General features: G+C 35.3%; 2 long non-coding RNA genes across 4 annotated transcripts; one reads left to right on the top strand and one right to left on the bottom strand.

Annotated features, from left to right (window-relative positions):
* Positions 1-328: 328 nt before the first annotated feature.
* LOC135294333 (uncharacterized) lies at positions 329-15547 on the top strand. Of its 3 annotated transcripts, none has more exons than XR_010356451.1 (4): positions 329-485; positions 1094-1147; positions 8633-8818; positions 12421-15547. It is a non-coding gene; the product is annotated as an uncharacterized LOC135294333 (long non-coding RNA). The 3 variants fall into 3 exon arrangements; XR_010356449.1 differs by having other exon boundaries at positions 8633-8828; XR_010356450.1 differs by lacking the exon at positions 12421-15547 and adding an exon at positions 10790-11777.
* LOC135294332 (uncharacterized) lies at positions 13863-22139 on the bottom strand. The gene is made up of 3 exons (XR_010356448.1): positions 21918-22139; positions 16664-16778; positions 13863-14076 (listed from the first exon to the last, which is right to left on the bottom strand). It is a non-coding gene; the product is annotated as an uncharacterized LOC135294332 (long non-coding RNA).
* Positions 22140-26970: the final 4831 nt, after the last annotated feature.

Raw genomic sequence — 26970 nt, 5'->3', positions numbered from 1 at the left:
TGAACTGAGCCAAATGGAGCCTGTGTGCCTGTGTGTTGTTAGTGAGGCAATGAAATAAATCTGCTCTGCAGTTTGGCTGTGCTTTGATGGTTGCCCTTGGTTCCTGCATGTGTTGACTCACAACACACATGTACATAAAAAATGTTTTATTTTATTCTAAAGACATTTACTCTTTTGCTCAAAAACCCCACACTTATATAAGGTGGTAGATTACCTTTTTTTTGTTTGTTTGTTTGTTTTTTGTTTTGGGGTGTTTTTTTTACTTTACCTTGTTTTACATGAATGTATCATAGAACTTGTAGAATCATAGAATCATGGAATGACAGAATGGTGTGAGTTGGAAGAGACCTTCAAGATAATCCAGTTCCAAACCTCCCATGCCATGAGCAGGGGCACTTTTCACTAGACTCTCTCAGCCTGTCGTTGGAGAGGAGTTCCAGCCCTCTGATCATCTTCATCACCCTCCTCTGGACACACTCCAACAGGTTCACATCTTTCTTGTAGTGGGGAGCCAAGAGCTGGATGCAGCACTCCAGCTGGGGTCTCACAAGAGCTGAGTAAAGGAGAGAATCACCTCTCTCGACCTGCTGTGCACACTGCTTTTGTTGCAGCCAGGATACAATCAGTTTTCTGGGCTGCAAGCAATGTGTGCTGGGTTGTGTTGAGCTTCTTGTCAACCAACACTCCTCAGGGGTGTTTTCAATCTGTTCTCTACCCAGCCTGTATTTGTGCTCGGGATTGCCCTGCCCCAGGTGCCTGACCTTGCATTTGGCCTTGTTGAACATCATGAGGTTCAGAGTCATAAGACGTCTCCAGCCTGTCAATGTCCCTCTGGACTGCATCCCTCTGCTCCAGGCTATCACCTGCACCACGCAGCTTGAACACTTGTTGAGGGTGCACTTGATCTCACTGTCCATATCTCTGACAAAGATACTGAACAGCACTGGTTCCAGTGCCAACCAATCCCTGAGGAACTCTGCTCATCACTGATCTCTCCTTAGACATCAATTCATTGACGATAGATTTTTGAGTGTGGCCATCCAGCCAATTCCTTATCCACTGAGTGGTCTATCTTTCAAATCCATGTCTCTAGTTTAGATACGAGGATGTCTTGCAGCTCAATGTCAGATGCTTTGCACAAGTCTAGGTAGGTAATATCAATTGCTCTTCCCTTATCCACCAATACCTTAATCCCTTTATAGACGATTGCCAAGTTTATCAAGCATGATTTGCCCTTAATGAAGCCATGTTGGCTGTCACCAACCACCTCCTTATTTTCCATGTGCCTCAGGATCGATTCCAAGAGGATCTGCTTTATGATCTTGCCAGGCAAAGAGATGAGACTGACTGGCCTGTTCCAGCCCTCAAACCTCTGCAACCCCACAGACATGATTGCTGAAGGAATCTTTGAGACACTGAAGATGCTGCTCAACCAAGTGGGAAGGAGTAACTGTTCCTCTCTCAGCTATTCTTGCAGGGAATGTAAAAAGAAAGCTTGTGAGTGTATCTAATTTGCTTGTAAATATTCAATTTGAACACCTTCACTAGCAATCAGAAACCTGGATGTTTTCACACAAAAATGTGTAAGAAAACACACATTTATAAAACTGACCAATGAGAATAGTAACTGCTAATGACAAATCATAAGACGTAAATCATAGAGGGGCTATGAGTAAATCATAGGAGGGCTAGGGGTAAATCATAAGATTCTGAGATTTTTTTCTAAAGCCCTGGAAGCCATTTCTGGAGAACTGACCGATCACAATTCAGGTAACATCACAGTGAGTGCAATTGTACTGTTGTCCTACATCCATTTCTACCTACTTGCATAAAGGGCTTTCATATAAACAGCCGTTAAGAAACATAAAGCTAGATTAATTTCAGTGCCATGATCTTAACTGGTATAAGTTGTCTTAGCTAATAATGCTGGTAAATCAACCCAAAAAGATGTTACTAGGTTATGTCTCTAAACAACTTTTAGGTGCTTTAAAGTTTTACTTTGAAAGTAAAATTTAGGTTTGCACAGAAAATGTTCTAGAAGCTGCAATCACAGCTAGAGGCTTTCTCAAGCAGAAGTACAAAAGGCTGTGGTTTAGCTCCTAGGTTTCAATTTTTTGTTGTTTGGGCTTTGGGATTTTTTGTTTATTGCATTTGTAGAGAGAATTATTCAATATTGTAATTTTGTAATTTCAATATTGTAATTCTCATGGTTGTGTACATCTTGACATACCTTAGGCATAATGAAAAGCTCTGGAATGTACTGAAGAGCAGTATCCTCGAATTTCTATCATAAAGAACAAGTATCAATACCTTAGATTACAGACTTTGTTTTGCTAAAATGGAATTTTAATTAGGCAGGGATAATAGCATGTAATTTCCTATGAGAAAGTCTTATCCATAAACACCCTTTTTTAGCTGTAATATTCACTTCCATACTAGCTGTTTAGGAGCTCTTCTTATGAGTCTGAAACATCATCTTCACATATACGGAACATCAAAATCCTTGCTTGCTTCAGGTGGATTTTTCTGTTATCACTGCTCCCAGAGTGGCCTGTTAAGCTGGATAAATATGCTATCTTTTTTCCAGAACATAATAGAGTTGTTAAAGGCAATGCATAAAAATTACTATCTACAAATCATCCATTTTTTGCAAAGCACATGAAGAAGAAAAGACATCAACAGCATTTGCAAGTAATTAAAGTGGTTTGTGATTTTTTTTTCCACTGAAATGCACTGTGTTTTCTGGTTGGTAGCTATGTGTCTGCAATGGCAATGTACTGCTTACACATATGTAATGCTGTTTGCAATAATTCTCATCTTCCTTATTCTTCTGCATTCAGTTAGTCAGGATTGTCATAAAATGTTTAACATATATTCTAATAAAGTCCATTCCTTTTTATAAAAATGCCAAATTTATTTATTCTGCATACATACATTTCTTTCAGTCTTTCTTCCAATACGTAGTTGAATAGATGGCATTCACTGAAACAAATTCACCTTGGAATGAGTTGAAATATTTCATAAGCTTGATTTAATTGCTGTCATTTCCAATAGCTTCTCTACTCAGGGGACATCCTTTTTATAGGAACCTTACTGGATTTTTTACTGTCAATAAAAATTTTTTTAGACATCATTAAGTTATATTTTAAGGGTGAATGAACCTCTAGAGTTTTCCTCCTGATGGCTGTTAATTTTAAATCTGCAATATTTATTTCTCTTTCAAATCTTAGATTCATTTCAGGCTTAATAAAACAAACAATGGTAAAGGAATATGTAGAGGTTTGATAATTTTTATTAGTGTGTCAATCACCATTGTGTAGATAATCTGCTATAAATAATTTTATTTTTCCAGGCACTTTTCAAACATGTGAAACTGAGAGAAAAAAATAACATTTGAAGAGATTCCACAACCTAATATTAAAAATCATGTCATAGTATCATTCGATTACTTCTTTCTGTTTGTTATTTGGTTTAATTATATTATAAACTCTTTGCCAATATCAAGTTTAAAAATTCATTCACTTATTGTATATCACATTTGTGACATACAATCTTGTAAGATTTTTTTCAGTCAGAAAATAGCAAATTCTATTAAAAGTTGCATTTAAGTCTAAGATTCTATACCCCCTGCAGAAATTATTAAATTAAATATTACTTCTAATCTTTCCTTGCTTTCCCTGTGTAAGTCTATGTATGTTTATGTGCTCAGATAATACACTGATCCATAAAAACATGTAGTCATGAACTTGCCCAGTCACACTAAATGACAGCATTCTTTTCCACATCCTCAACAATATGGAGAACATACATGATTGGCCAAAAAGTAAATGCATGAATTCGCACTTTAGGAAGAGCAATAAACTCACTGTAGCTTAGAAAAAGGAAGGATGACCACAGGGAAAAGGAACAGTAAAGGTAAGGAGCATATTTAAAGATCCCAGTTGTTTTTCCTCTGAAATAGCTCTCTTTCAATATTGTAGGGATAGCTCTAAACAACATCATGTGTCCTATGAAACAGCACAGCATTGTAACAAACACCAGTGAATGTGTTCATCAGGAAAATCAAAAGGATGCCTGATGGGTAATGTAAGAATCACATTATCTGAATGACTGAAGCTCCCTGTGGTTATACCCATGTTTTGTTGTGTCTAATCCTGTTCTGTTAAACCAGATAAAATGTCTTTTTTTTTTTTGTTAACATGGGTCTGAAAAACACTGGGCCAAAACTTATTAATAGGACAACTGGTAGCTTTTTTTGCTGCAGCAAGTTGTGTAGACCAACAAGGTTGTGTTTGTAGAGATAAACATTCTCACTGAGGAGGTGATGTCTACATTATGTGCCTTGCTTAAGAGTTTAGTTTGGATTTGCTTTAACTGTGCTTGGCTGAGTTGTAGTGACCACCCTTTAGCAGTTGAAGAGTATTAAGTACTCTCCAAAAGTGAATCTTCTGATTTTGTAAGAAAGATTCTGGTTTGTAGTTCAAAACACCTGTAATTTTCATGAAATATAATTGTCTTGTGGACTCATCTCTCAAAGTTCATTTTTGCATCTAGCAGAAGTTGGGAATTTCAAAAGCAATTCACATACACATGCATAATATCTCCATTTCCCCCCCACCTTTGGGCTCTGAGAAAATATTTAAAACATTTTTGCATACTATAACAATTCTCAAAGGCATACATGGGTTGCCATGTAAAAATATGAACCAACATTTTTTCAAAAATATAGATAAATCCTCTGTGTCAAACATTCAACAAATAATTATTGTGTTCATTAAAAAAGATGCCTTTTTTAATAAGATTTGCTTCAAGTCACATCTGGAATTCCAGGAAACTATATAGAACCATAAAAATTAGTAGAAAGACATTTTATGCTATGATGACAAGTATAAATAAATAAAAAATTCATACTAAAATTTAAAAACAATTGACATGATCAAAGTGTGAAAAATGGGTACTGAAATAAAAGTCAAATCAAAGAAAACAAACAAATTAGCAAATACAACAACAACAAAATTAAGCAAAAAAAAACCCCAAACAAAAAAAATCTTATTTACTTTCAATGCAATAATTGTAAGGGTTTCAAAAGCAATTAAATAATCCCTTTCATGACTTGTACCTACAGTGAGATCCAAGACTCCCTCCTCTTCCTTCCCATCCCTTCCACTCCTGCTCTTTCCCTTCCTCTTTTTCACTATACACCTACAGTATACCAGTACATCAATAAAGTATTTGAGAAACTTTGTGAGACCTTTTCAAAACCCAGTGCTTATTTTATAATTATTTTAGGCATAAAGATATAGAAGGAATATTTAAAAAAAGGTTCAAAACAGTTAACAATGTGAGAAACTTTGCTTACTATATAAATTATACTAAAATTAGTAGTTGCAAACACTTCTAATATGGATACATATTGAAAAAATTAACTTTTGAAGGAAGGAAGAATGTGAGACACAGACTGTAGCTTGAAACACAACATGTGCTATATAAATCATACACCACTTCAGGTAATTACTCCCACATTATTAAATGCAAACTTAGTTGATTTCAAGCATTCACTCTGACATGATATTTGAAATGATAGATGGAGGTTAATACTGTATTAAAAATGTGCGAGTGTAATATGTTTCAACTAAACAATTAATTGAAAAATTGGAGCTTGCTAATTCTTTCCAATAGAGAGAGAAACTGATGATGAGGTTCATGGTATAAGAAACATTTTTAGTCTCCATGGTCACGGCATTAATTGTCTTCCTGGTTTTTTAGGGTTTGTTCCTTTTATTTTTCCACAGAGATGGTTGCAATTCAAATCATCCATATACCTCTGTCTCCATGATACCAAAGTACCAATGCCCATCCACAGACTTACAGATGGTTCACAAAGTAAAATACATGGACATCCAGAAGCATAAGTCACAGGAAGAAATTAATTTGAGGAGACATCAGAAGGACAGATTTTGTACACATGTCTTGAAGACTTATGGCAATACTTCTTTAAACTGCTAAAGGATAGCTGACATTGTTAGGGAAATATGACATCGTCTTATTTTGATATTTGATTCTGTGATAGGTTAAAAAACAAATTGGGTTTTGGACATAAGTTTTTACTGTCCTGACTAATTCTTTCATATATAATGCCAATGCAATTTTCATATTATGTCTCCAAAACAGAAGATATTAATCTTATCCATCTAGCTAGCCACTCCTGACAATACTTCATCCCAACTCTGACTGTTATGAGGCCCAAAATAACAATTTCTGCTATTCCAGGTGGAAGGAAGTGAAATATTTCACTTTGGAGAAATTTTGTGAAAATACTGGTTCAGGGCTGAAATGTGGTGATAGTCCTGTAGTGAGTTTGCATTGCCAAGTTTTGGTAGCGGAGGGCGACAGGGGTGGTTTCTGTGAGAAGTTGCCAGAAGATTCCACGATGTCTAACAGAGCCAATCTCTGGTGGCTCCAACGACAGATGTGACTCTGGTCAAGGCTGGGCCAATTAGAAATTGTGGTAATGCCTCTGTGATAACATATTTAAGAAAGAAAGAAAGAAAATTTCTGTGCAGATGTAATTGCAGCCAGAGAAAAGCAGGGTGAGAATATGTGAGAGGAACAACTCTGCAGACACCAAGGTCAGTGGAGAAGGAGTGGGAGGAGGTTCTTCAGGTGCTGGAGCTGAGATTTGGGGAAGGAGGGAGAGGTGACGGGAAGGGGTTTTTAATATCTTATTTTTCTTCTCATTATCCTGCTCTGATCTTGTTAGTAATAAAGTCAATTAATATTTCTAATTTGAGCCTGCTTGCCCGCAATAATATTTGGTCAGGGATCTCTCTCTGTCCTTACCTCAACTCATGAACCCTGAGTTATGTTTGCTCTCCTTTGTCCAGCTGTGGAGAGGAACGAGAGATGGGTTTTGACAGGTGTCTGGCATCCAGACAGTGTCAACCCACTACATATTCCCAGTTCCATATTCCCAGAAGTTTTTAGATTCAACAGCATATTACACTTTGTTTTAGGAATGAGATACAAGGTTTCTTCCAATCACCAGTTTGGCCACAATTATTCTGTCTCTAAACTTCTCTATGGGAACAACCCCAAATCCTTGTCTGTTTGTTCCTGTTTTCTGAAAACCAGTGCATACACAGATACTACAAAACCAATCAAATGGCAACCTTAGTTGCTGTGAAGGTCTGTGAAATTATCTATATAGTGAAGCTCATCTTGTTGTGTCAGTTTTCTACATTAATGCCAGTTGCTCTATTTTCTCCATCACAAAAGTAATTTGATGTTCGTTTTTTGGGTTTATTTGTTTGATTTTTAGTCCATATTTGTCATTAATGTGGCCAGTGTTTTGCTTCACAGCTTTTTTATGGTCTTATCCAATTCCCATCCTCAGAATAATCAGAGATGTATTTACAATAAAGAAAATATATTTTATAAATTTAAGGGAGGACACATATCAGCAGAAGCATAGCAAAATGACAGAAGACCCAGACTGAAGTGCTTGGACATTGAGGTTCATTCGTGTCATACTTCTCCATTAAAATTAATGAATATTAAGACCATTTTTGAAGAGGTGTGAAATTCCTAAGAAGCTGACTTGTAGTTTCATTAGCAATACAGTAAATGGTATGATAAAAAAGACAATTATATTTATGGGCCAAAATCCATACAGACAATAACTACATTTGAAACATATTATACCATTCAGAGTCAGTATTCAATGTGATTCATATTTATGAGGGTATGAGGAGACAGGTTAAACAGATCTGGATTAAATAAATTTATACAACTGGAAAAAAAAACCAAAACCCAGATAACTTCCTAGGTTCACATGTTTGTAGTCTGCTTTGAAATAGAAGCACTGACTTTTGAATGGACATAAACATTTAAAATAGCTGCTCCAAGTGTAATATGCTGCTTTTCTACAGAATATTTGTGTAGAAGGGATGATAGGCAGCTATAAGGCAGGGAATGACAGTAAAATAGATGAAAGACAGGTTAAGTTTCTATACACTAGAGAAACAGGCATAAACGGGTTCTGCTTGCAATGCTGCTGGGTTGAGACAAGTAAAACAAAGAGGAGTACCTATATCCTGAGTCCATGACTGAGGGTACTCAATAGATTTGTGCAGTGGGAGAGGAGCTTTGAAGCTGTTGCTTAAGAATCTGGATTGTGAGATCTTGATAAGTAGTTGTCTTGTGAAAAAATTGCCCTCTTAGGGCTAATTATTTTGTTTACGCTTTATCATGGATCTGTTTGAGCTCACTTCAGTGCATTGGTCAGCTTCACATACATAGGTGTCCCTGAAGGCAATCCATTTTACTCTGGGGGTCTGCCATTTGAAAAACAGTAGAGGAAACCTGAAAATATTTTCCAAGGCATGAATGTAATTTCTTTACTAATTTTAGCCTTTGTTTTAGGTTATGGTGATATATGATTGCTAGCAGCTTACTCTCACTGACGTTTTGCTTTTTGTATTAGGTTTCCATGTATTTCTTTTGGAGATCATTCAAAGATACAATCTGGAAAATAGTTTGGTGGTGCAGTTTTTTTTACTCAGATGAGCTGGATATATCAAGCAATCTTTAATGGCCTGGCTGTATATCACATACTTTTTTATGTGTTTTTCAGGTGTTTACTGACTTTCCTGATCTGTGAGATATGTAGCAGTTTGTAGTAGCAACTTGTAGTTTATCATCTTATGCTGCCTCTGGTGTCTGAATTAATAGCAAGGAAGTTGCAGCTGGGGTTGATGCAGGAGCGTGTCAGACCTGAAAGATGGAGAGATGGTAGATATGGAATTTGTGATAAAAATTGGTAAGTCAAGGTTAGCAGAAATGTGTACTCTTATCACCTATGTTTGTTAGCTACACTAAAATACAGTTGTTTGGATTTAGTTTCTTTTAATAGCTAATGAAACCATACATGTACTATGAACTACTTATTTGCACTGTTTTGGCAGTAGTAGCTGTGCACTCTCTTGAAAGTGTTATTTATTTAAGGTAATTTTTTCCTGTGGATAAAAACATAATAGATGTTGGATAGCTTCTCACTGTTCAAACTGGAATTTCAAGCACTTGTTCTTAGTTGTTGCTATGTTACTCATAGTATGGACCAAATTAGTAATCACACTAGTTTTCTTCTACTCAAAGAAATTGGACATTTTGCCACTTGTGTAATAAAATTTCGCTTTGCCTTTTTGTAAATTTCCAGTTCTCCATTTGATATGGTTCTGGCATGGGAACATTTTAAGCTATCAAGAATTGTGAATAAAATGTGGAAATTGTTTGCTTCGTTTTCACAATGTAAATTATTTCACCAAAACCAGAGTTAAGAATTGTCTTCCCAAAGTTAAACATGGGCTTTGGCAGTAGATCTGAGACAAATACAAATACAAATACAATACTTAAAACATTGCTAGCAGCAACAGGGCTTTGCTGAAAAATTTCATGGAATAGAACAGAGTACTTGGGATAACATTAATGAATGCTTTTACTTAGAGCCAACACTGCTCCCATTAAAGTGGGCACCAATGTCTCAGAGTCTAGAAATCTCATACTTGTAGCCATAATAATGAGAACTACATTTAAGGTTGCTTCATTTCTCTCCATATATTGGTGAGTTCTATGTTTGCTGGTTCTGTAACTTGTACTCTTCTCCCATTTAGAGAACAATGTAACGAAGCAGGGTAACCATGATATGACTATGAAAAATACTGGGAAAAAATAAATGAACAATATTTGTTTATTTATTTATTTATTTATATCTCACTGAGAGAACTAAAGAGAATAATGTATTTGTAGAATGCCAACAGAGGTAGGTGACAAAGCAGTTGCATAGATATGTAATCACTATTCAGAGCAAGAAAGGATCTCAAAAACACTATTAGTACTAATAGTTTTGTAACTGGTCTCCAATAGAAAACTCTTTCACCTCCAGGTTGAAAGGGTCAAAGTAATTCTAGATCCCAGGCTGCAATAAACTGTCTATTTTACATCAACCAATATCTCTCCTGCATTAGAAACTGTTATACCACTGAAGGATTTGTCCTTTGAATAAAACATTAAATCAAAGTCTTTTCTGCTCTGTAGGCATTATGGATAACATGACATGACTAATAGGAGAGTAATAATGATTTGAAATCTCTAAAGACTACTGACTTGATGTTTATCAAATATACATAGTGGATAATGAAAGCAGTTTATAAAGACTTGAGCATCAAAAAGTCTAATTCACAAAAATGCAGTGGGGCTTCTCAGGGACACACATCCCACCCTATTTCAAACACAGACCCAAACTATAGTGAAGATGTGGGCTAAACCAGGGAATTTCTAAAGCAACTAAGTGACTTTTTATATTCGCTGTGTTTTATTGACTTTAAAAAATTATATTTGTATGACTATTTAAGTATTTCTATCTAGCAGAAGGAGGTAAAAATAGTTGAAAACAGATTTTAGAAACCCAAAAAGAGATTAAATCAGTCATTTTTCTTGTCAATCTACCACATAAACAGAAAATGAATGATTATCCTGTGTTCCCCTGTCATATGGAATCCTCTGTGTATTCATATATATTTCAAAGCTGTAATTCATTAAGCATATTTTCTTTTTTCAAGATTAAATACTGAAATTGCAAATGAAGTTACATGTATTGCCTCTTATGATTCTGTGAAATGCTGTGGAAATTTCAGTAGGGTTGTATGCGGTTATAGAAATGGACCCCACAAATATAGTTGCTACTTACCAGGTTTTAGTGGGGAACTGATTTCAATCTTTAATTCATTTTCAGACATGACAGAGTTTGTGACACAGCTTGAAGTCATCTACGTCAGTGGATCAGAGAACCAGTTGATCATTTAAGTGGATCAACTGGTTGTTCAAATAGATTTCTTGAGTTAATCAATAAAGATACTGCTTTTCTGAATAAACCAGACCAGGGGTTCTTGACCATCTAGTCCAGCCCCCCCTGCTTTCAACTGACTTTTGAACATTTACAAGGTTGGAGGATCTACCACCTCACTGAGTAACCTGTTCTTGTGCTCCATTACCCTTACAGTAAAAAAGTGTTTCCTACTGGTCAGAGAGAACCTCCTGTTCTTCAGTCTATGCCCATTGTCTCTGGTCCTGTAACTGGGCGAAAGGGAAAAGAGCCTGTCTCCAAGCATTTTGAACCCTTCTTTCAAGTGTTTATGTACACTGCTAAAATCCTCCAAGAGCCTTCTTTTCTCTAGGCTAAACAGACCCAGTCCTTTCAGTCCTTCCTTACAGCAGGAAACCCCCTTCATCATCTTCATGGCCCTTTTATTCTCCTAGTCTATCCATGTCTCTGGCATGGAGGAGCCCAGAGCTGGACACAGTCCTTCAACTGTGGCCTGCCTAGTGCTGAGTGGAGAGGAAGGATCACTTCCCTCTGCTGACTAAGCTTTGCCTAGTGCTACCCAGGGCATCACTGACCTTCTTTGCAGCAGGGGCTTCTTGTCAGCTCACGTTCAACTCAGTGTCGACCAGGAAACTCAGGCATTTTCTGCCAAACTTCTTCCCAGCTGGGTGGCAGCCACCATATGTTGGTGCCTGGGGGTGTTCCTCTTCTTGCATTTCTCCATGTTGAACTTCAGGTGGATCCTGTCAGCCCACTTCTCCAGCCTGCTGAGCTCCCTCTGAGGTATCAACCACTCCTCCTGGCTGTGTGTCATCTGCAAAGCTGCTGAGGGTACAGCCTGCCCCATCATACAAATGACTAATGAAGGCATTAAAAAGGACTGGACCCTGTAGACACTTCTGGAGACCAGTTTCTGGTCTCTAACTAGACTTTTTGAAGTCTTTAACCACCCTCTGGGCCTGGACATTCAAACAGTTTTCAACAAGTGTGTTCAAACTATGCATATATACATCAAGTATGAAAGAAATATTTTCTAGAAATATTCCCCTCTTTCCGGAAGTCTTTAAATTGGATGATAAAAAAAGACTTTGTAATTAGCAGGTCAGTAGAGAAAAAGAAAAAATATGATTGCCTGACAACCTTTGTGTATTGAATAATTAGAAAATGAAATGAGAAATTATGGGAAGAGAGATATTCTACCAGTGTAATATTCATATTTATCTAGTGCAGTAAAAAGAGGCTGATAGGAAGACATCTCATAATTTTTCCTTTATGATAAATAAAAGCATCTATCAAAAGAAAAAAAATATGGAGAGAACAGTGAAAAAAATAAAACTATTTAAAATATACAATCTTCTTTTGCCAAGCTGGATTGCATCATCTGCAAACTCATTCCCACTGAATTTGTTTAGTTATGATTGGTTTCAATATAAATCATTAACAAGACAGATTTAGAAGCACTTATCCAAATACTAGTGCTAGATAGCATATTCTAGGCTTTTAAAGACAACAGCATAAATTCTAGACTGTGGCTTTTCTAGGATGAACAGTGAGGAACAGATTCAGGAACAGTAAATGCTACATGACTGTGGAGAGGATCTGCCAGTGGTTGAAAACAATAAAAATGTACAGCGTAAGTGTCCCACAGAAATCTTGATATATCAGATGTAACTGTGATACAGAAAAGCAAGCAAATGCCTAATGAATATATATAAAAACAATGGAGGAAAACACAGGTTCTTTAGGTTATGTGGTTTAAACTCAGCTTGCAAATAAGTGCCACGCAGGTGGTCATTCACTTCTGGGGTGGGATGGGGGAGACATTTGGAAGGAAAAAAATGAAGGGAAAAATTATTAAACTTGTGGACTGAGATAAAGACAGCTTTGTAGGTAAAGAAAAATCTGTATGCACACGCGAAGGAAAAGAAGGAATTCATTCACCATTTCCCATGAACAGACAGGAGTTCAGCCATCCCTAGGAAAGCAAGGCTCCATCATGCATAATGGTGGCTTGTGAAAACAAGCACCACCCCTCTGAACGTCCTCCCCTTTTTCCTTTCTTCCCCATATCCATATGCTGACCATGACACCATATGGAGCGGAGGATCACTTTGGACCAGCTGTCCCAGCTGTGTCCCTTCCCAACCTCTTGTGTACTTTCAGCCTCCTTTTGATTGGGGTGGTGTGTGAAGCAGAAAGGACTGTGCAAGAACAGCTCAGCAGTAAGGAAAACATCCCTGTGCTTTCAACATTGTTTCCAGCACAAATCCAAAACAGAGCATCATACAAGCTACTGAGAAGAAAACTAACTCTGCCTTTATTAGAGATGGGAGTGTGATCACTGTACACCAAATTAGTGTTTTGATTTCCTCAGAAAATAATATAGTTTGTACACACTAAAACTACTCTTCAGAATAAACCATCAAATGATAAATTACAGTCATGTGGTTGCCTGCACCAAAACTGTGCAGCTGATTTGAGCTAGTTTTTCACAGATTTTCTGTCCAAGGCTTATGAAGAACAAAAGCACAGAGCGACATATGTCCTCAGTAATTATTTTAAAACAAACATAGTGGGATGCTTCAGACTAATTTTCAGTGATGTCAGATTTATTGTGGATTTTCTTTGTTCCTGTTTTCTATTTTTTATCTCTTTTTTTTCCTATTCGCATTATAAAACACCCTTTGAGCAGAATTAAAACTGTTACTCTATAATACAATATTGGAACTAATAGTAGAGACTGACTTAAGAACGTATTTGATATTTTTATTTCTAATCATTCTTGCAATATGGTTTCTAGTATTACTTGTCTTTCTTCTGCTTTTCATTTTCAAACAAATTCCTAGAAGTAAAGACACCTGGGATCTGTCAAAATTTTTTGCATAACTAGAAGTAGTGTAATATGATCTTGCACCAAATCTAAATCTGTATTTTTCATCTTGCAAATATTGATATCAGAAGTGTTTTGCATTCTACCAGCCCATAAGTTTTCCTCAGTTTTTTATTAACCTTATTTTTTTCTTGAGACCTTTAGGTTTTGCTTTTGCTGATATTTTTTCCCCCCTTCAGTGGCCATTTTCTTCCCAGAGATTTTGCAATTTTTTCCCCAGATTCAAAAGACTTATTTGTGACAATGACAATGTTCTCTGGATGAAATATGCAATTTCTTTCTTTTTCCAGGTCAAGTGTAGTTTTTTCTGAGAAAAAAGAAAGAAAATTATGTTGTAGCGATTTAACCTGAACATATTTTGTATATAATTTCAGAAGGATGAAGGGTGTTTTTAAGAATGGGACATAATTTTTTCAGACCAACAGACCAAAAGGTGAAATTGAAGCACTGAGGAAATGAAAACAGTATTTTAACTCCTGAAATATCAAACTGATGCAGCAGATATCACAAACACACAGGACCATATGTTATATTATAGGGATATGTAGATATATTTTTGACTCCAGTTTACAATTTGCAAGTACATAATCTACCATGAACTTGTCCCATCTTTTCCTATTGTTCAGTCCTAATTTGATTGAATCCTAATGAATACTAAACAACCACAAGTAATCCAGCAGAAATAAAGGTTTTAAATAACATGTGCATTTTTGAAAATTTAGGGCATTAACTAATATGAGAAACAGAGAGAAAATTTCAAGTTTTAAAGCAGGGATCATTATGTAATGTATCAAGTCTAATTATTCCTTCTAAAACTGAAAAGAAGAAAAATGAAAAAAATGCTTTTATGTAACAAATAGATTGTACAGTGTCACTGTTTTTCATGTTTAAGTTAGACAAACTCAAATGACAATTAAACCACAATTCAGAGTGACTAAGTATTAAAAGAAGCAGACAAAGATGGATTGAATGCAAAGGTTAGAAGCAAGAAAAATACAAAGCTAACATCAGTTTTATTTACCGACTTCTTGAATCTTATGGACTATGTTTCATTTTAGATTTACTATAAGTGATTGTTTCTGGCATAATGATTTATGGATGATTTGCTATTTTTTAAGCCAAATTTAAAATGCTAAAATTTCATAAGAAACTCTTATTTCAGCTTTTGAGTGTTCAAACTTAAAGGGGACTTAGTGATTGTACACTGCTAATAATATAATTCAGTTCATATGTGACAAGTAAAACTAAACTGCAATATGTCATCATAATGTTCTTCTGTATTCTACGATGAATAAAATGGAGAGGGATTACTATAGAATCACAGAATCATTTAGGATGGAATGATCCTCTACTATGAAGAAGAACATTTCGTTTTTTTCGCTTATTGGATTTTTTTAATTGCTTAACCTCTGCCCAGCCATCAGTTGGGGTTATACATTGCACAATCACATTAGTATTACATAATGCATATAGATCTTTCTGGTTGCCATTTTATTTCCCATGAGGTTGGGTGGCTACAGTCCACTTCCTAGTTACCAGTGCCTAATTCAAAAAAGACATTTCCTTTTTTTCTAAGGAGAGAAAGAACCTGACTAAGACTAAAGGAATGATTAAAGTACAACAGTAAAATTTTTTTTTTTTAATTACAAAGAACTAGCATCTTATTTTTCAATCCTACTTGGCATTTTCACTTGACAGACCTTGTATATCATTAAGCTGATAAACAACACATGAAGAATATATTTTTTAGTGTTGACAAAGGACTCCTACACTGATCCCAACATTAATACTCTACATTGAAATAATTTGAATTTTGTTTTCCATCTACACACGGTTCTATTTTGTTTTGGGTTCCAAAACTGATACGTGAGTGTGGTCTGTGGAGCATAACTAAGATTTTGTATTCATTTTTCTCATGTTGCTAACTACAAGTGTTGGTGTGTTTGAACTAAACCTTATCATTCATTTGTTTCCTTATAAGTGAAATTGGGACCAGTGTCCATTTTATGGATTATAATTCATGTTGAAAAACCTACTAGAAGGGCTATATATAAATCAGAATATAGTCTGCCTTTGTTTTTATGTGCAGCAAACAACACTGACAATTGAAAAGCTGCTGAATACTAATCTGAAGAATGAAGAGAAACAGAACAATTGAAAATCCAAAGGCTCTCTCCTCTTTATGTAACACACTAGAAGAGCATTAAACATGTTTGCTGCCATAAATATATAACATTATTTTAAACTTAGTACATAATAATTAATCAGAAGACTTCATGCAATTCAAACAGGAATGAACACTAGGATGAATGGAGATTATCTTTCTTGAAACCAAGTTATAAATTGATATATTCCAGTAGCAAAAAGAAGACGTGTATGCTGATTGCTGAAAGACTTTGAATAAAAATGAATAAAATAGTATAGACAAAGTGAAGTCTGTACAGCTGCCTAAATTATAAGAAGATCCAACTGAACTAAAAATTAACTTTTTCTAAACTAATAGGAAATATAATATCAAATTAAATGAGCTCATCTCTATGTCCCGCCATCTTTTCCACTTGTCATTGTTAAACAATATTTCATGTGTCCAGAATAAGACAATTTACAGAAACATCAAATTTTTCATGCTTTCAGTCAGTCAAACACTTGGCTAAATTACAGTCAAGATAATGAGAAGTCCACTGCTTACTCAAGTCTCTAATGAATAATGGCATGATTCACCTCATCTGACTTTAGACACCTACAAAGCATTTATTCATCTGACCTATTTTAAGCAAGTACTTTGCAAAGAGATAAACACCTCCTTTGACATGTTCTTTTCCCCAATTAAACTGTAAAAGTTTATTTCTAATCAGGCTATGAAGGTCATAACTCACTCAGACATAAAAATTCGCCTTATCGACTTTGCATTTGGCCATGTGTCATGCACCAGCCAGGTGTCTGATCCTGTTTGAGTTCATGAAGTCCTTGGGTCTGCCAAATTATGAGCCAGTATTTGACTTAAGTGACCTATTGCACCAAACGTAGAAAAATAAAATCAGTATTTTTGGAAAAAGTACCTTTGACTCAACTAGATTTAATGTTTCATTGTACGTATCATTACTGAAGAATTTCATTTTTCTGAATTCTGGTAGGAAGGATATTTGTCAAGTAAAGTATTAGGCTTGATATGAGACAAATCTCATGGAATATCAGGTTGGGAACTGGGTACCTCAGTGATTTAACATTAAAAAATAAAATGATTAATGATGAAACATGAATAAACAATATAGAAATAAGTAAATACAATGTAAAAAATTTCCCAACCAAAAAAAACCCCAAAAACCTATTGAAGTGTCATGGATATTGTCTTGCAATCTACTACAAAATCTGTTTTATTTTAAAAGGTATTTCATTATGCTAAATAAATAGCTGCTACTACATATTCTGGACTCACTGAATGTGAGAAAACAAGTTGCTGAAGACACAGGCTCAGATTTAAAGACTCGTGGGAGTTAATTAACAAAACATGGAAAGTCTGGAAGTCCAAGGCAATAGAGAACAGAAATGACACTGGGTCAGGATAAAACAGCTGAACTTCATTTCATGGGGAAGAGTGTGGGACTCTGTCTAGAACTAAATTTAGAGGAGAACACATTCAGATAGTCTGTTTTGAAAGTGTGGATATTATTTTGTGAAGCCAGCCAGAATGCATTTTCCAGCTTAAGGCATTTTGCAAAGCAGAAGTGGAAAGTAATACTGGAGCAGCCACTTTTCTTTCCCTCCAGATTGATAACAGGATTAATGTCTCTAATGAGGATTGATCACATTTCCCAAGACTTGTAAAATTGCAATTGTAATTGTCACAAGAATTGGAGAAAGCTCATTTTCACTTGGCAGGCTCTTCCCCAGTGAAGAAATGTCACTGCTTCCACTCTAGTTAAGTACAGATTTTGTCTTCTCATTTTTCACACGTTTCTACTTTTAAACTACTTAGAGAAGAAATTCTTCACATTTTCTTCATAGTTTTGTACATCAAGCATTGACACTCTTCCTTTAAATTATTTACTGCCTAAATATACAGCAACTTAGATTACACTAGGAAGTCAAAAATCCAGATTTTTTTCAGCAATTAAAAAAGTACTTAAGAATGGCTAAAAAAGGTAACAGTTAAAATGAAGAATTAGGTCTGAGAAAATTAATAAAAATTACTTATACCATAAAAGCCATATTAGTGTCACTAAAATTGATGTAGCATCAGGCATCAACATCATTCTCCACAAATCAGGCAACTCCTCAATAAAAAAAAGTAAAAATTTTATAGGATTGGATGAATTCTGATGATAAGACACTGTTACTAAAAAGACAGTGTTACAGGACTGGGAGAAAATGCAGAAAAGTAATAATAGTTATCTGTGCTAAGAAAGTTTTCTTTTTAAAAGAGATTTAAAAAAAAAAATAAATTTTTTTACTTCATCAATGTACAAAAATGCAGTAGATACAGTTTCATAAACCAAAAGGTTCAGGAGTGATCTATAGTCTCTTATTTAGTATCTGTTTGAAAAAATAAAAATACTTTTCCTCTCTCTTATTTTTCTATGTCCCTTGTGGTTTCCTGTTCTTTATCAGCCAGAAAATATTGGTATGAGTAATATTCAACAGGCCACCTAAGGCAGCTTTTGCTCAAAACACTGTCATTGAACAGGTTCAGTGCTCATATAAAACATGGACTTAATTCATTTTTTGAGTGGTGACAGAGCAGGTTCTGAAAGAGAGGAACAGCAGGGAATTTATTTGGCAGAGGTAAAATATCATGGTTGAAAAGAGCAATGGAGTTTGAGGAACTACAAAGGTAAAGGAAGCTGAGAGTGGTCTCTGAGGTATCTGAAAGACAGCACCAGTTTCAAAGGCTGGAGGGGTTAGGGGCAGTTGTGAGAGGCAGTAACTGGGGCCAGTAATAAAAATATGGGAGAAGATGGGTGGAAGGTGATGATGGTGTATATTTTTTTTCTGACTGTTACAAAAAGTGTTAGTGCTTTGAATGTATTTCTTTATTTTTCAATTATAAGCATTTTTAGAATAGTTAATTAAACTACTTGGACCATGATCCAGAAACACGCTTAGGGCCAAAAATTAGCCAGGCTCTTAGGCATATGAAGAACTTCAAGTTCTTCATGTGTAAATATTCAAAGGTTTATGGCTTTATATACTTAAGTCCAGTGAAAGAATATATTTTAAGTGATGTAAACAGAAATATTAATGTATATTTTTATGCTTGAAAGAAATCTATTTTCTCTAGCTATAGCTCCAGGCCAATTTAATTATGTCTCCTAGAAAGCATGGTTTAGTCTGATTGCCAGAACTAGATCTCAAACCTCTCTAACATGTTGCAGTATCAGATGTGGAAGAAACTTGACTTTCCCATGTTTCTTTTGTTCTCAGGATAAAGAATGGCATTTTCAGTGAGTGTTAACAGCCAGAGACTGCATCTCACTGTATTGACCTGTCCTGCAGAACGTGGAATGCCTCCCTACATATTTCAAAGTCTCTTTACTAAGGGGAGAGAATGCTCCACACTGCATAGTACCTGTACAGCATTGTAAACCCACTGGCAATTATAATCATGTTATTGTTATCACTATCACATTTTAACAGCTGCTGAAGCCTTCATTATTTTTCCATACATCTATATACAGCTAGTCATTTGGTTCAGCTGCTTACTTGATACCAAATCAGCACTGAAAAAGCATGCTTTTGTGTCTCAGCTTTCAAAGGTGTTGCTTAAACATAGCACACAGCATACAGGCGGCTGCTGGGCTTAACAAAGGTAGGAAGAATTAAAAACACCATCTGCACCCCCATCAGTGTGTTCCATAAACATAAAAATATGTCATGAATGAAAATGGGAGAGAGAATGTTCAGATCTTGAAGAAAGAAAGATAAATAGGTCATAGTTTAAATACACTCATTTGAGTGAGGAGATAACACTGGAAATTTCAGCTAGCTGTAAAGGAATGCAGATACAGGCAACACCTGTTCCATGGAAATTAATTACCATATTAAAAAACACAAACAACAAAACAAAAAAAAAAGCCCATATATAAAATAATTGCATGTCCATGTAAAAATTTTAGATCTGAATACAAAAAGGGAAAAAGTAATGAAGATGCTACATAGGAACATGAACTCAGGTGTTGAGTGGTTTGGTGTACTTGGGTTTGGTCGGTTGGGTGATTTCTTGGGGTCTTTTTTTTTGTTTGTTTGTGTTTTTTTTGTTTTGATTTGTTTTTGGTTTTGTTTTTATTTTCAAAAAGCTAGGCTTGGTTGAATATATAGAAAATACCAAAGCCCCAAACCTGAGTCTAAATCCTAAAAACATAGTTCTGTATTTGTAGCTATATTTAAACAGTTTTGAGAACTGAATAATAATGACTATGCCAGTTTAAAAGAAACTGCAGGACATATTGGTAATATATAAAACAAGAAATCAGATTTTTTTTAATGGTGAAAATCTTGAGGACAAGTTTAAATGATCAGCTGGGGAAATATTTAGAATTATTTACATGTATTTGATTAAGCTCTGCATTTCAGTTCTTAAGAAAGTGGTAATGTTTGAAAATCTTATTTAAAATCTGTGAATTTATCATTGGATTTCCAACAGTAAAATCTGGAAAATGGAAGGGCTGGGAGGAGGCATTAGGTAAAAATTCTTAGAGTCAGGAAATATTTTATAACAGACTTTAGAAGAACTTTCAAATTCCAGTGGAAAGCCACTTAGTGTGCATTTTTTTTTTTTTGGTAATGCAGAGGTTCCTATCTTATGCCAATTTTCCAGCTAATGGCAGCTTAGCTTAAAAATGGATGTGCAAACTACTTCCTCTGCATAATGAAAGCATTCTTCCCTGAAACATAAGAAGGCAAAAGAATGAGGTTGAATTTGAACCTGTTTATTCAACTGTTCTCCCATAAATTATAAAAGTCTGTTTATTCTTTAAAAAGCAGAATGAAAGAATCCAGATATACTGATATATCCAAATATACCGAATACAGATATACTGCAAGCTACAAAACATATACTGCATCATTATTTATCTCATATTCTTTGCAATTTGCTTCTAAAATTTGAAAAAGTGAACAGTCCAAAGGGATTTTTTATATATATATATATATATATATATATATATATATATGTGTGTGTGTGTGTGTGTGTGTGTATATATTTCAAGAATGAACACATATTTGGGATTAAGATTACTTTTAAGATTTATAATCATACTTCATTTAGACTGCTGTAAATTAAGCCTTTAAAATAGTCAGTGATATTGTTCAAATTCTAAAAAAGTGAAAGTATGTTTATAAATCTTTCCAGGTTTATGGAATGCTTATACACTTATGTGCAAAATTCTGAAAACAAACTTGATTGTAATTTTAATCATCTTAATCCTCTGTATCTTCAGACATGAGAAAATCATGGCACCATGTATGTTGAAAGGATTCTCCAGAGGTTATGTAGTCCAATAACTGCTCAGAGCAGGTATGACTGAAGCAACTTGCTCAGATCCTTCTCTTGAATAACTGCAAGGGTGAAAGCTCCTGTGAAACCTCTGTCAGTGACAAACTATACTCACAACAAAACCATTTTTCCATACATCAAATCAGTTTCCAAATTTTCAACTTGGGTTCATTGCCTTTCTTATCATTGAATGCCATTTAAAAGAATCCTTCTCTACATCCTTTCATCAGGGCTTAAGAAAGGAGCAACCTCTTTCCTTTATTTTCCTTCTTAAGGCTGAATAAAAAAATTTCCATCAACCACTTCTTATATTTCACACTCTCCTAACAATCTTGGCAGCCCTCTGTACAGGACTTGTTGGTCACTGCCTTGATAAGAGAAGTCAGAGTTGTTTAGCAAGGCTTGATTGGTGCAATATGGACTGGATAAGTGTATGACAAGGCAGCTGTTTCTATAGGGTGGCCATCATCCATATTGTTCTGCTGACAAACAGTGACTCACGGCGTCACATCAATGTGATTTCCATGAAAACTGTGCCAGCAACAGAAATGTGCTCTCATCTCTTTCTAGACATGCCACAGTTCTGCCTATGTAGAAACTTCCTCGGTGTTAGAGAGCAAGCCTGCCTGTCTCAGGGGTAGGCACTGCAGCCATACCTGCAGACAGATGGAGCTCCAGGTGTAACATGAAGGACCAGAAGTGTGCTTGGCTCAGAGCTGGGTTTCTTTGTACCACAGAGATGTCCATTGACTCCTGATGTTTGTAGAGAGGACACAATGGCTTTCTGAAGCTGAGTATTGTCAGATCCACGCTCTGAACAATAAGCAATGGATCACTAGTTTTTGTGTGTCAAAGAACAGTGTCTATGACAAAAGAAGGATCACCTGATGTCTCTGCCTGGTTTGCAGAGCAGTAGAACAGGTTTATCAGAGAATCTGCAGAGTGTCTAGATCTGAATCACCGAGGGCCTCAGCAACCTGTTCCAGCTGATAATCTTTTGCACAGGGATGATGTAATAAACCACATTGGAGATCCCTTGTAGCATCATCCATTCTGTAGTTCTGTGATTCTATGTGGTTACCTTGGCTATATCTCCCTGACAGAGATTTGGGTTTTTTTTTCCATCCATAGTGAACAACTTCTAATACTTAAATCATTTGTGTCATAGTGAAAGGTACAGGTCTTGCACATATTTATCATATTAGAGCTACAAAGAAATGAATTTCAGTGCAGGAAAAAAGGCTTGAGGAAGAAACCAGAACCAGTGTATGCTGGTGCCATGGAATTGACAAAGCCAAAAATTAAGCTCTTTCTGTTTAGATAATAGAATTTTTTTTTTTTTAAATGGGGATATGAGAGCCTGTACACCCCTGGCTTTGCCTGAAATAGTGATGATATTGCAGGTAGTTGATTCTATGTTATGATTATTGCACAGATGAGACAATAATGCAGTTAAATTGATTCAATTATAGGAAAGAAGCCTTAATTATTTTCCTGATCATTACAGAAGTTTATTGTAGAAACTTTAAAATGGCTATTTTACAGATTGTTTTCTGCATGCTGTGATACAAGAGGAGTTCTGGCTATTTAAAAAATAGGACTTAAGTTCTGATTATGTCAAAAATGTGGAAAGTTGTCATGGAGTTATCAGAACTAAAGGAAGAGTGCTAATCAGTCCAGAGCAAAAACATTACTGTGAAAAGATTATGATTGCCTGATACAAAAATAGAACCTTCATATGACCATGAAACTGAAAAGAGTGAAACGTTCATACCTCAAGAAAATTCTTGCTCTCTTTAGCTCTACAAATGATTACAGAACAGGCAGAACTTTAGTTTTCTATCCTCGTAGAATATGGTAAATCAGTACCATGCAGACATTAGGTCTAATTTATTACAGCTGTGCAACTGAAGACATTAGGTGCTAGCTAATAGTACTAAAAAATCAAGCCCTATTATATATTCAGAAATGCATAAATTTTGCTGAATGCAAGGCACTGCTAATAACTTTAACCTGATTATGTGATTACGATACACACTGAGGAACTAGCCAATTAAAGTAACCAGGCAGAAAAATTCATTATAAGGTATGTAAAAGGCAAATTCAATATATAAAAATAGCAGTTTGTAATTTATAAAAAATAGTAGGTTTTCTTTTTGCATTTTGGTTATTGGATTTTCAGAGATAAGGGGATACAGTTCACCATTTATAGGAAATATGAAGATATTTTATATTACCAAAAAGAAAAAGAACCTCACCTGAAAAAGGCAAATATAATTATCTAATGACAAATTCAAGATGGAATGAACAAGGTCCATGGCCAGACCAGAACCTTCAGAGAAAGACTGTCGATCAGTTAATACTGATACAAACTGGGAAACAGTGACCCAGAGTTGAAAACCCTGTGATACCCACATGTGACTGTAGAGAACATCTACTTGGAGAAAGAAAATATATTATTAACAACTGCTGACAAATACTGTTAAACCATTATCGAGGTGCCATTTCTAAAAATCAAGTTACATTTCATCAATTTATTTTTCTTTGGGTTTTTACTAACTTAGTCTATGTCTTAACTGTCCATTGTGGATTTACTTTTGTTAACTAGGGATATGGAAAAAATTGATTTAGACATTTCCTCTAGTAAGTTATTGCCAGAAGTTGTTTAAACATTCTAAAATGACAAGGGTAGCCTAAAGAGTAGTTCTGTTAGCAGGGCCTGTAACCAGAAAACTTCATTATGAGAGTATTTATTAAAAAAACCAAGACCAAACATAATAATGTTAGTTCATAAAGTTTCTTCTTGTCTAACAAAGAAGTGTATCAAAACTATGTGATATCAAGAACTAGTCAGAGCATTTCAAATTTGTATAAATATGTTGCAATATTTTCCAAAGCAAATGCAACCAGAGTGCATGAATGGTCTCAGAGGCTTGTTAACATCATGGTTAGAGGTAATGTACAAACCCAAGTGGTCCATCCTCTTCAATGAAGAACAAAAAAAAAATTAGGAAACTTTTGCCTGTGCAGAGAGACTAAGACTGTATAAAGGTCTTTCATCCTGTTGATATGAAGGCAAATTTTAAGTACTGGAAAATATACATGGATCAAGTTGACTATGTTAGAAATTAATTCTAACATAGAATATTTTCTTGAAGTTCAGATAAATTACTAGTAATTTTCTGCTTTCTGTAGGGAACATAGAACAGACATTTGTTTCTTATCATTAAGTAGAAGAGTCATGAATAAGAAGTACAAGAAATAAATGCAAAACTATTATCTATAATTTATCTGAAATACTGCATAGAATCAGAAAATTGTAGTATATAGAATATTGATTTCAGACCCACAAAATCCCAGAATCACAGAAAAGCTGAAATTGTAAAGAACCTCCAAAAGTCATCTGGTCCAGCTCCCCAGCTACAGTAGGGTCACCTAGAGTTGGTTGTCCAGGACCATATCCAGAAGCTTTTGAATACCTGGTAGCTGGATACTTGAAGAGATGAAATATGAATTCAATGTGAAAAAGTGATGGTGCGATTTTTACAAACTTTCCTGTTACATATCCACTGTAGTTCCTGTAGCATATTTAAAGTCAAATGAAGTATTTAATACATATCTCAACTATTCCAATTGAATAACATAATTAAATTATTTCTCTGATATTCTTTCAGAGATTATTTTCTCTGAAAATTATATGGTTATATGGTTATGTGTTTCAGTTCTACAAGTTATCTTTGAATCATGAAACTGGGATCAAAACTAGTAAAACAGAACAATAACAAACCTGACATTTTGTGTCAGTGAATTTGCAAACTTTCCAGGATCTGACACAGACTGAGAGTCAGCTTGTGTAATTCTAGACTTTCACTGGTCTTCAAGATAAAGGCCTCTTTGTAACATACAATAATTTAAAGTATTTTAAGGGCAGCTTAAAAAAGGAAAAAAAGAAACAAACAAAAAACATATTGCTACCCTATTTTGGCCTTTTTTTGGGTGCCACTTTCTAGTAAGTCCTAAGCAGCTTCACATCTCTGCTAAATTCAGAACATATATAAGGCCTTCATAATTCAGCTGTATGTCTGTCCTCTTTTAAAATATGGCAGAATAGTAGTTTACAGCAGTCTGGGTTGTGCAAAGGCTGAAGCCATTCCACTTCCAATAACCTTTGCAGGTCCACAATCTCCCTCTGATTAATTACTGAATTAATGACTAAAAGTATCTTCTACTAAATAAATTCAGTGTGTTCACCTCTACCTTACTAAAATATCATGTAGCAGCAAAAAAAAAAGTTGGAAAGAGAAGCAAAAAGTCACAATCAACAGGAGAAAAGATTTTTGACAAACAATTAGTGTGGCTATCTTTAAATTCTCTATGCTAGTTTTCTCTTTTGCACACAGCTTGAAGACTATTTTCAGGAGAAAAAGATTCTTGACAAACAATTAGTGTGGCTATCTTTAAATTCTCTATGCTCTTTTTCCTTTTTGCACACAGCTTGAAGACTATTTTCCAACCATATTACCTAAAAAGGTACGTTGTTATATAAATTTGTACATGACTACTTACACCTTCTTCTTTCAGTGCCTACTCTTGGAACGTCTTTGTTCCAAGCTCTCCAAGACAACTAAACTGAACAGTATTTCAGCCGAAACTGCGTCTCAAACCAAGAGTTCCAACAGCAACTCACCACTGATTCAGCCCTGCTCAGGGCAAATGCCATAGTAAACATCATGGGCATCAAACAAGCACACAGCAGAGCACTGATCATCCAGGCCATAATAGTTCTGTCATTCCACACCAGAAAAGCTTGAGAATTCCCACAGCATGTAAGCATTTAGACAAACATCAAGCTGTTTTCCAAGAGTGCACGTGAAATTCTGGATTGGTGCTGAGGGCCACTGTCATGGGTACATAAACACTGAATCTGACCAGCAAAGTCAGAGTCTCTGTAAATCTCCTGGCCCATGAGACATTGATGTCTTTCAACCACTGTGACAATAGTCTCAATAATTCAACCCCAACTGGGAGTGAAGTACAACTAACACTCTGAGTAATTTAAAAAAGTGTCCTAATTGCTTAGGCTCACCCTCAACCAGACAGAAGCACAACACAAGGATAAACAGTAGATTGTCTAAGATAAAGAAACAGAGGAGAAAATGTTAATTACTTTATTAGGCTACGTATTCAGACATAAAAACGTTTGGAGTACGCAGGTTTTGTCTTGCATTCTTCTCATTCTAGAAGTGACCACACATATTTCTTGTTACAATTAGTGGATCTCAACCTATAAATACCCTACACTTTTATTTTTTTGGTCATTGAAATCTCTTCTGTAGTATTTATGCATTTATTGGAGGAGTGTGATTTTGTTATAAAAGTTACAAACATGGTCCAATATTTTATATATTTTATTCTGCTAGAATATAAATTTAAATTTATAGTGTCTAAAACCTATTCCTTAAAAAACTGTTCACTTTAAGTCCTTTGCTAGTACATGAGTGTGTTCATTACAATAGCTTTAAAAAGAACAGCTGTGGGGTTTTTCTACTGAACATGAGTGATCTTACCTTAAGAACAGGATAATGTATTACAAGAAAGTTGAAGCATTCATATTTCAATGGCTAAAGAAACCAGATTCAAAATACAAGGGAAATTAAAAATAGCTTATAATATATGTGTACAGCTTCACTGCTGGTCACCTTTTGTACA

Source organism: Passer domesticus, chromosome 2, assembly GCF_036417665.1.
Source record: "Passer domesticus isolate bPasDom1 chromosome 2, bPasDom1.hap1, whole genome shotgun sequence".
In the NCBI taxonomy this organism is placed as follows: Eukaryota; Metazoa; Chordata; class Aves; order Passeriformes; family Passeridae; genus Passer; species Passer domesticus.
Note: the sequence above shows the minus strand (reverse complement) of the source record. Positions and strands in the feature narration are given on the sequence as shown.